The sequence below is a fragment of the Schistocerca gregaria genome, chromosome 10, assembly GCF_023897955.1.
Source record: "Schistocerca gregaria isolate iqSchGreg1 chromosome 10, iqSchGreg1.2, whole genome shotgun sequence".
NCBI classification, from domain to species: Eukaryota; Metazoa; Arthropoda; class Insecta; order Orthoptera; family Acrididae; genus Schistocerca; species Schistocerca gregaria.
The window spans coordinates 178,258,858-178,269,914 of NC_064929.1; positions in this window are offsets into that span (position 1 = coordinate 178,258,858).

Here is an 11,057-nt window from a genome sequence, read left to right on the forward strand (position 1 = left end):
ATGAGCTAGGACCTTAAGATTTTGAATGAAAGTGGGACTAGCAGCCGAGTTGCATGGGAGAATGAGAAAAGTTTTCATATGTAGTAAAAACCTTAGAAATCCGTCCGTTTACGTCATTTGTTATCGAATCGAGTTAAAGCCAGATCGTCACATTGGCCGCTCTTCTCTCTGAACTCGTTGTACTTATTGTCTGCAAAGATATGTCGCGTGCTGCGGTATGCGGATACACTAAAAGCAACATAGTAGAACACAGATAAAGCTTCTAAGTTGATGTAATAGCCAGTAAGAAGTAGTACAATTCAAGTTTTATTTATCGATTATTGACTTTTTAGCTGGCTTTGGTGCCTTGGACATGAGCTAGGACCTTAAGATTCTGCATGAAAGGAGGACTAGCAGCCGAGTTGCAGGGGAGAATGTGAAAAGTGTTCATATGTAATAAAAACCTGAGAAATCCGTCCGTTTTCGTCATTTGTTATCTAATCGACTTAAAGCCAGATCCTCACATTGGCCGCTCTTGTCTCTGAAACGGTTGTACTTATCATCTGCAAAGCTATGTCGCGTGCTGCGGTATGTGGAGACACTAAAAGCACCATAGTAGAACACAGATGAAGCTTCTAAGTTGATGTAATAGCCAGTAAGAAGTAGTACAGTTCAAGTTTTAGGTATCGATTATTGACTTTTTAGCTGGCTTTGGTGCCTTGGACATGAGCTACGACCTTAAGATTCTGCACGAAAGGAGGACTAGCAACCGAGTTGCAAGGCAGAATGTGAAAAGTGTTCATATGTAGTAAAAACCTGAGAAATCCGTTCGTTTTCGTCATTTGTTATGGAATCGACTTAAAGCCAGATCGTCAGACAGGCCGCTCTTCTCTCTGAAAAGGTTGTACTTATCGTGTGCAAAGCTATGTCGCGTGCTGCGGTATGCGGAGACACTAAAAGCACCATAGTAGAACACAGATGAAACTTCTAAGTTGATGTAATAGCCAGTGGGAGGTAGTACAATTCAAGTTTTAGGTGTCGATTAATGACTTTTTAGCTGGCTTTGGTGCCTTGGACATGAGCTAGGACCTTAAGATTCTGCATGAAAGGAGAACAAGCAGCCGAGATGCATGGGAAATATGAAAAGTGTTCATATGTAGTAAAAACCTGAGAAATCCGTCCGTTTACGTCATTTGGTATCGAATCGACTTAAAGCCAGAACGTCACATTGGCCGCTCTTCTCTCTGAAACGCTTGTTCTTATCGTCTGCAAAGCTATGTCGCGTGCTCCGGTATGCGGAGACACTAAAAGCACCATAGTTGAACACAGATGAAGCTTCTACGTTGATGTAATAGTCAGTAACCAGTAGTACAATTCAAGTTTTCGGTATCGATTTTTGACTTTTTAGTTGGCTTTGGTGCCTTGGACATGAGATAGGACCTTAAGATTCTGCATGAAAGGAGGACTAGCAGCCGAGTTGCACGGGAGAATGCGAAAAGTGTTCATATGTAGTAAAAACCTGAGAAATCCGTCCGTTTTCGTCATTTGTTATCTAATCGACTTAAAGCCAGATCCTCACATTGGCCGCTCTTCTCTCTGAACCCGTTGTACTTATTGTCTGCAAAGCTATGTCGCGTGCTGCGGTATGCGGAGACACTAAAAGCACCATAGTTGAACACAGATGAAGCTTCTAAGTTGATGTAATAGCCAGTAAGAAGTAGTACAATTCAAGTTTTAGGTATCGCTTACTGACTTTTTAGCTGGCTTTGGTGCCTTGGACATGAGCTACGACCTTAAGATTTTGAATGAAAGGGGGACTAGCAGCCGAGTTGCATGGGAGAATGCGAAAAGTTTTCACATGTAATAAAAACCTGAGAAATCCGTCCGTTTTCGTCATTTGTTATCGAATCGACTTAAAGCCAGATCCTCACATTGGCCGCTCTTGTCTCTGAAACGGTTGTACTTATCATCTGCAAAGCTATGTCGCGTGCTGCGGTGTGCGGAGACACTAAAAGCACCATAGTAGAACACAGATGAAGCTTCTAAGTTGATGTAATAGCCAGTAAGAAGTAGTACAATTCAAGTTTTAGGTATCGATTATTGACTTTTTAGCTGGCTTTGGTGCCTTGGACATGAGCTTGGACCTTAAGATTCTGCATGAAAGGAGGACTAGCAGCCGCGTTGCAGGGGAGTATGTGAAAAGTGTTCATATGTAGTAAAAACCTGAGAAATCCGTTCGTTTTCGTCATTTGTTATGGAATCGACTTAAACCAGATCGTCACATTGGCCGCTCTTCTCTCTCAAACGGTTGTACTTATCGTCTGCAAAGCTATGTCGCGTGCTGCGGTACGTGGAGACACTAAAAGTACCTTAGTAGAACACAGATGAAGCTTCTAAGTTGATGTAATAGCCAGTAAGAAGTAGTACAGTTCAAGTTTTAGGTATCGATTATTGACTTTTTAGCTGGCTTTGGTGCCTTGGACATGAGCTAGAACCTTAAGATTTTGAATGAAAGGGGGACTAGCAGCCGAGTTGCATGGGAGAATGCGAAAAGTGTTCATATGTAGTAATAACCTGAAAAAATCCGTCCGTTTTCGTCATTTGCTATCGAATCGAGTTAAAGCCAGATCGTCACATTGGCCGCTCTTCTCTCTGAACCCGTTGTACTTATTGTCTGCAAAGATATGTCGCGTGCTGCGGTATGCGGATACACTAAAAGCACCATAGTAGAACACAGATAAAGCTTCTAAGTTGATGTAATAGCCAGTAAGAAGTAGTACAATTCAAGTTTTATTTATCGATTATTGACTTTTTAGCTGGCTTTGGTGACTTGGACATGAGCTAGGACCTTAAGATTCCTCATGAAAGGGGGACTAGCAGCTGAGTTGCAGGGGAGAATGTGAAAAGTGTTCATATGTAATAAAAACCTGAGAAATCCGTCCGTTTTCGTCATTTGTTATCTAATCGACTTAAAGCCAGATCCTCACATTGGCCGCTCTTGTCTCTGAAACGGTTGTACTTATCATCTGCAAAGCTATGTCGCGTGCTGCGGTATGCGGAGACACTAAAAGCACCATAGTAGAACACAGATGAAGCTTCTAAGTTGATGTAATAGCCAGTAAGAAGTAGTACAATTCAAGTTTTAGGTATCGCTTACTGACTTTTTAGCTGGCTTTGGTGCCTTGGACATGAGCTACGACCTTAAGATTTTGAATGAAAGGGGGACTAGCAGCCGAGTTGCATGGGAGAATGCGAAACGTTTTCACATGTAATAAAAACCTGAGAAATCCGTCCGTTTTCGTCATTTGTTATCGAATCGACTTAAAGCCAGATCCTCACATTGGCCGCTCTTGTCTCTGAAACGGTTGTACTTATCATCTGCAAAGCTATGTCGCGTGCTGCGGTGTGCGGAGACACTAAAAGCACCATAGTAGAACACAGACGAAGCTTCTAAGTTGATGTAATAGCCAGTAAGAAGTAGTACAATTCAAGTTTTAGGTATCGATTATTGACTTTTTAGCTGGCTTTGGTGCCTTGGACATGATCTTGGACCTTAAGATTCTGCATGAAAGGAGGACTAGCAGCCGCGTTGCAGGGGAGTATGTGAAAAGTGTTCATATGTAGTAAAAACCTGAGAAATCCGTTCGTTTTCGTCATTTGTTATGGAATCGACTTAAAGCCAGATCGTCAGACTGGCCGCTCTTCTCTCTGAAAAGGTTGTACTTATCGTCTGCAAAGCTATGTCGCGTGCTGCGGTATGCGGAGACACTAAAAGCACCGTAGTATATCCCAGATGAAGCTTCTAAGTTGATGTAATAGCCAGTTAGAAGTAGTACAGTTCAAGTTTTAGGTATCGATTATTGACTTTTTAGCTGGCTTTGGTGCCTTGGACATGAGCTAGGACCTTAAGATTCTGCATGAAAGGAGGACTAGCAGCCGAGATGCATGGGAAATGTGAAAAGTGTTCATATGTAGTAAAAACCTGAGAAATCCGTCCGTTTTCGTCATTTGTTATCGAATCGACTAAAAGCCAGATCGTCACATTGGCCGCTCTTCTCTCTGAAACGGTTGTACTTATCCTCTGCAAAGCTATGTCGCGTGCTGCGGTATGCGGAGACACTAAAAGCACTATAGTAGAACCCAGATGAAGCTTCTAAGTTGATGTAATAGCCAGTAAGAAGTAGTACAGTTCAAGTTTTAGGTATCGATTATTGACTTTTTAGCTGGCTTTGGTGCCTTGGACATGAGCTAGGACCTTAAGATTCTGCATGAAAGTAGGACTAGCAGCCACGTTGCAAGGGAGTATTTGAAAAGTGTTCATATGTAGTAAAAACCTGAGAAATCCGTTCGTTTTCGTCATTTGTTATCGAATCGACTTAAAGCCAGATCGTCACATTGGCCGCTCTTCTCTCTGAAACGGTTGTACTTATCGTCTGCAAAGCTATGTCGCGTGCTCCGGTATGCGGAGACACTAAAATCACCATAGTAGAACACAGATGAAGCATCTAAGTTGATGTAATAGCCAGTAAGAAGTAGTACAATTCAAGTTTTAGGTATCGATTATTGACTTTTTAGCTGGCTTTGGTGCCTTGGACATGAGCTAGGACCTTACGATTCTGCATGAAATGAGGACTAACAGCCGAGTTGCACGGGAGAATGTGAAAAGTGTTCATATGTAGTACAAACCTGAGAAATCCGTCCGTTTCCGTCATTTGTTATCGAATCGACTTAAAGCCAGATCGTCACATTGACCGCTCTTCTCTCTGAAACGGTTGTACTTATTGTCTGCAAAGCTATGAAGCGTGCTGCGGTATACGGAGACACTAAAAGCACCATAGTTGAACACAGATGAAGCTTCTAAGTTGATGTAATAGCCAGTAAGAAGTAGTACAATTCAAGTTTTAGATATCGATTATTGACTTTTTAGCTGGCTTTGGTGCATTGGACATGAGCTAGGACCTTAAGATTTTTGCATGAAAGGGGGACTAGCAGCCAAGTTGCATGGGAGAATGTGAAAAGTGTTCATATGTAGTAAAAACCTGAGAAATGCGTCCGTTTACGTCATTTGTTATCGAATCGACTAAAAGCCAGATCGTCACATTGGCCGCTCTTCTCTCTGAAACGGTTGTACTTATCGACTGCAAAGCTATGTCGCGTGCTCCGGTGTGCGGAGACACTAAAAGCACAATAGTTCAACACAGATGAAGCTTCTAAGTTGATGTAATAGCCAGTAAGAAGTAGTACAATTCAAGTTTTAGGTATCGCTTATTGACTTTTTAGCTGGCTTTGGTGCCTTGGACATGAGCTAGGACCTTAAGATTGTGCATGAAAGGAGGATTAGCAGCCGAGTTGCACGGGGGAATGTGAAATGTGTTCATATGTAGTAAAAACCTGAGAAATCCGTCCGTTTTCGTCATTTCTTATCAAATCGACTTAAAGCCAGATCGTCACATTGGCCGCTCTTCTCTCCGAAACGGTTGTACTTATCGTCTGCAAAGCTATGTCGCGTGCTGCGGTATGTGGAGACACTAAAAGCACCATACTAGAACCCAGATGAAGCTTCTAAGTTGATGTAATAGCAAGTAAGAAGTAGTACAGTTCAAGTTTTAGGTATCGATTATCGACTTTTTAGCTGGCTTTGGTGCCTTGGACACGAGCTACGACCTTAAGAATGTGCATGAAAGGATTACTAGCAGCCGAGTTGCACGGGAGAATGCGAAAAATGTTCATATGTAGTAAAAACCTGAGAAATCCGTTCGTTTTCGTCATTTGTTATCGAATCGATTTAAAGCCAGATCGTCACATTGGCCACTCTTCTCTCTGAAACGGTTGAACTTATCGTCTGCAATGCTATGTCGCGTGGTCCGGTATGCGGAGACACAAAATGCACCATAGTATAACACAGATGAAGCTTCTACGTTGATGTAATAGCCAGTAAGAAGTAGTACAATTCAAGTTTTAGGTATCGGTTATTGCCTTTTTAGCTGGCTTTGGTGCCTTGGATATGAGCTACGACCTTAACATTCTGCATGAAAGGAGGACTTGCAGCCGAGATGCATAGGAATTGTGAAAAGTGTTCATGTGTAGTAAAAACCTGAGAAATCGGTCAGTTTTCGTCATTTGATATCGAATCGACTCAAAGCCAGATCGTCACATTGGCCGCTCTTCTCTCTGAAACGGTTGTACTTATCGTCTGCAAAGCTATGACGCGTGCTGCGGTATGCGTAGACACTAAGAGCACCATAGTAGAACACAGATGAAGCTTCTAAGTTGATGTAACAGCCAGTAAGAAGTAATACAATTCAAGTTTTAGGTATCGATTATTGACTTTTTAGCTGGCTTTGGTGCCTTGGACATGAGCTAGGAACTCAAGATTCTGCATGAAAGGAGGACTAGCTGCCGAGTTGCATGTTAGAAAGTGAAAAATGTTCATATGTAGTAAAAACCTGAGAAATCCGTCCGTTTTCGTCATTTGTTATCGAATCGACTAAAAGCCAGATCGTCACATTGGCCGCTCTTCTCTTTGAAACGGTTGTACTTATCGTCTGCAAAACTATGTCGCCTGCTGCGGTATGCGGAGACACTAAAAGCACCATAGTAGAACACAGATGAAACTTCTAAGTTGATGTAATAGCCAGTGGGAGGTAGTACAATTCAAGTTTTAGGTATCGATTAATGACTTTTTAGCTGGCTTTGGTGCCTTGGACATGAGCTAGGACCATAAAATTCTGCATGAAAGGAGAACAAGCAGCCGAGATGCATGGGAAATGTGAAAAGTGTTCATATGTAGTAAAAACCTGAGAAATTCGTCCATTTTCGTCATTAGATATCGAATCGACTCAAAGCCAGATCGTCACATTGGCCGCTCTTCTCTATGAAACGGTTGTATTTATAGTCTGCAAAGCTATGTCGCGTACTCCGGTATGCGGAGACACTAAAAGCACCATACTAGAACCCAGATGAAGCTTCTAAGTTGATGTAATAGACAGTAAGAAGTAGTACAGTTCAAGATTTAGGTATCGATTATTGACTTTTTAGCTGGCTTTGGTGCCTTGGACATGAGCTAGGAACTCAAGATTCTGCATGAAAGGAGGACTAGCTGCCGAGTTGCATGTTAGAATGTGAAAAATGTTCATATGTAGTAAAAACCTGAGAAATCCGTCCGTTTTCGTCATTTGTTATCGAATCGACTAAAAGCCAGATCGTCATATTGGCCGCTCTTCTCTTTGAAACGGTTGTACTTATCGTCTGCAAAACTATGTCGCCTGCTGCGGTATGCGGAGACACTAAAAGCACCATAGTAGAACACAGATGAAACTTCTAAGTTGATGTAATAGCCAGTGGGAGGTAGTACAATTCAAGTTTTAGGTATCGATTAATGACTTTTTAGCTGGCTTTGGTGCCTTGGACATGAGCTAGGACCTTAAAATTCTGCATGAAAGGAGAACAAGCAGCCGAGATGCATGGGAAATGTGAAAAGTGTTCATATGTAGTAAAAACCTGAGAAATTCGTCCATTTTCGTCATTTGATATCGAATCGACTCAAAGCCAGATCGTCACATTGGCCGCTCTTCTCTCTGAAACGGTTGTATTTATCGTCTGCAAAGCTATGTCGCGTACTCCGGTATGCGGAGACACTAAAAGCACCATACTAGAACCCAGGTGAAGCTTCTAAGTTGATGTAATAGCCAGTAAGAAGTAGTACAATTCAAGTCTTAGGTATCGATTATTGACTTTTTAGCTGGCTTTGGTGCCTAGGACATGCGCTAGGACCTCAAGATTCTGCATGAAAGGAGGACTAGCAGCCGAGTTGCATGGGAGAATGTGAAAAGTGTTCATATGTAACAAAAACCTGAGAAATCCGTCCGTTTTCGTCATTTGTTATCGAATCGACTTAAAGCCAGATCGTCACATTGGCCGCTCTTCTCTCTGAAACGGTTGTACTTATCGTCTGCAAAGCTATGTCGCGTGCTGCGGTATGCGGAGACACTAAAAGCACCATAGTAGAACCCAGATGAAACTTCTAAGTTGATGTAATAGCCAGTAAGAAGTAGTACAGTTCAAGTTTTAGGTATCGATTATTGTCTTTTTAGCTGGCTTTGGTGGCTTGGACATCAGCTAGGATCTTAAGATTCTGCATGAAAGCAAGACTACCAGCCGAGTTGCACGGGAGAATATGAAAAGTGTTCACATGTAGTAAAAACCTGAGGAATCTGTCCGTTTTCGTCATTTGTTATCGAATCGACCTAAAGCCAGATCGTCACATTGGCCGCTCTTCTCTCTGTAACCGTTGTACTTATCGTCTGCAAAGCTATGTCGCGTGCTGCGGTATACGGAGTCACTAAAAGCACCATAGTAGAACCCAGATGAAGCTTCTAAGTTGATGTAATAGCCAGTAAGAAGTAGTACAATTCAATATTTAGGTATCGATTATTGACTTTTTAGCTGGCTTTGGTGCCTTGGACATGAGCTAGGACCTTAACATTCTGCACGAAAGGAGGACTAGAAACCGAGTTGCAAGGGAGAATGTGAAAAATGTTCATATGTAATAAAAACCTGAGAAATCCGTCCGTTTTCGTCATTTGTTATCGAATCGACTTAAAGCCAGATCGTCACATTGGCCGCTCTTCTCTCTGAAACGGTTGTACTTATCATCTGCAATGCTATGTCGCGTGCTGCGGTATGCGGAGACACTAAAAGCACCATAGTAGAACCCGGATGAAACTTCTAAGTTGATGTAATAGCCAGTAAGAAGTAGTACAGTTCAAGTTTTAGGTATCGATTATTGACTTTTTAGCTGGCTTTGGTGCCTTGGACATGAGCTACGACCTTAAGATTCTGCACGAAAGGAGGACTAGCAACCGAGTTGCAAGGCAGAATGTGAAAAGTGTTCATATGTAGTAAAAACCTGAGGAATCTGTCCGTTTTCGTCATTTGTTATCGAATCGACTTAAAGCCAGATCGTCACATTGGCCGCTCTTCTCTCTGAAACGGTTGTACTTATCGTCTGCAAAGCTATGTCGCGTGCTGCGGTATGCGGAGACACTAAAAGCACCATAGTAGAACACAGATGAAACTTCTAATTTGATGTAATAGCCAGTGGGAGGTAGTAAAATTCAAGTTTTAGGTATCGATTAATGACTTTTTAGCTGGCTTTGGTGCCTTGGACATGAGCTAGGACCTTAAGATTCTGCATGAAAGGAGAACAAGCAGCCGAGGTGCATGGGAAATGTGAAAAGTGTTCATATGTAGTAAAAACCTGACAAATTCGTCCATTTTCGTCATTTGATATCGAATCGACTCATAGCCAGATCGTCACATTGGCCGCTCTTCTCTCTGAAACCGTTGTACTTATCGTCTGCAAAGCTATGTCGCGTGCTGTGGTATGCGGAGACACTAAAAGCACCATACTAGAACCCAGATGAAGCTTCTAAGTTGATGTAATAGACAGTAAGAAGTAGTACAAGATTTAGGTATCGATTATTGACTTTTTAGCTGGCTTTGGTGCCTTGGACATGAGCTACGACCTTAAGATTCTGCATGAAAGGAGGACTAGCAACCGAGTTGCAAGGCAGAATGTGAAAAGTGTTCATATGTAGTAAAAACCTGAGAAATCCGTCCGTTTTCATCACTTGTTATCGAATCGACTTAAAGCCAGATCGTCACATTGGCCGCTCTTCTCTCTGAAACGGTTGTACTTATCGTCTGCAAAGCTATGTCGCGTGCTGTGGTATGCGGAGACACTAAAAGCACCATAGTAGTACACAGATGAAGCTTCTAATTTGATGTAATAGCCAGTAAGAAGTACTACAATTCAAGATTTATGTATCGATTATTGACTTTTTAGCTGGCTTTAGTGCCTAGGACATGAGCTAGGACCTTAATATTCTGCACGAAAGGAGGACTAGAAACCGAGTTGCAAGGGAGAATGTGAAAAGTGTTCATATGTAGTAAAAACCTGAGAAATCCGTCCGTTTTCGTCATTTGTTATCGAATCGACTTAAAGCCAGATCGTCACTTTGGCCGCTCTTCTCTCTGAAACGGTTGTACTTATCGTCTGCAAAGCTATGTCGCGTTCTGCGGTATGCGGAGACACTAAAAGCACCATAGTAGAACACAGATGAAGCTTCTAAGTTGATGTAATAGCCAGTAAGAAGTAGTACAATTCAAGTTTTAGGTATCGATTATTGACTTTTTAGCTGGCTTTGGTGCTTAGGACATGCGCTAGGACCTCAAGATTCTGCATGAAAGGAGGACTAGCAGCCGAGTTGCATGGGAGAATGTGAAAAGTGTTCATATGTAATAAAAACCTGAGAAATCCGTCCGTTTTCGTCATTTGTTATCGAATCGACTTAAAGTTAGATCGTCACATTGGCCGCTCTTCTCTCTGAAACGGTTGTACTTATCGTCTGCAAAGCTATGTCGCGTGCTGCGGTATGCGGAGACACTAAAAGCACCATAGTAGAACCCAGATGAAACTTCTAAGTTGATGTAATAGCCAGTAAGAAGTAGTACAGTTCAAGTTTTAGGTATCGATTATTGTCTTTTTAGCTGGCTTTGGTGGCTTGGACATCAGCTAGGATCTTAAGATTCTGCATGAAAGCAAGACTACCGGCCGAGTTGCACGGGAGAATATGAAAAGTGTTCACATGTAGTAAAAACCTGAGGAATCTGTCCGTTTTCGTCATTTGTTATCGAATCGACTTAAAGCCAGATCGTCACATTGGCCGCTCTTCTCTCTGAAACGGTTGTACTTATCGTCTGCAAAGCTATGTCGCGTGCTGCGGTATACGGAGACACTAAAAGCACCATAGTAGAACCCAGATGAAGCTTCTAAGTTGATGTAATAGCCAGTAAGAAGTAGTACAATTCAAGATTTAGGTATCGATTATTGACTTTTTAGCTGGCTTTGGTGCCTTGGACATGAGCTAGGACCTTAACATTCTGCACGAAAGGAGGACTAGAAACCGAGTTGCAAGGGAGAATGTGAAAAGTGTTCATATGTAGTAAAAACCTAAGAAATCCGTCCGTTTTCGTCATTTGTTATCGAATCGACTTAAAGCCAGATCGTCACATTG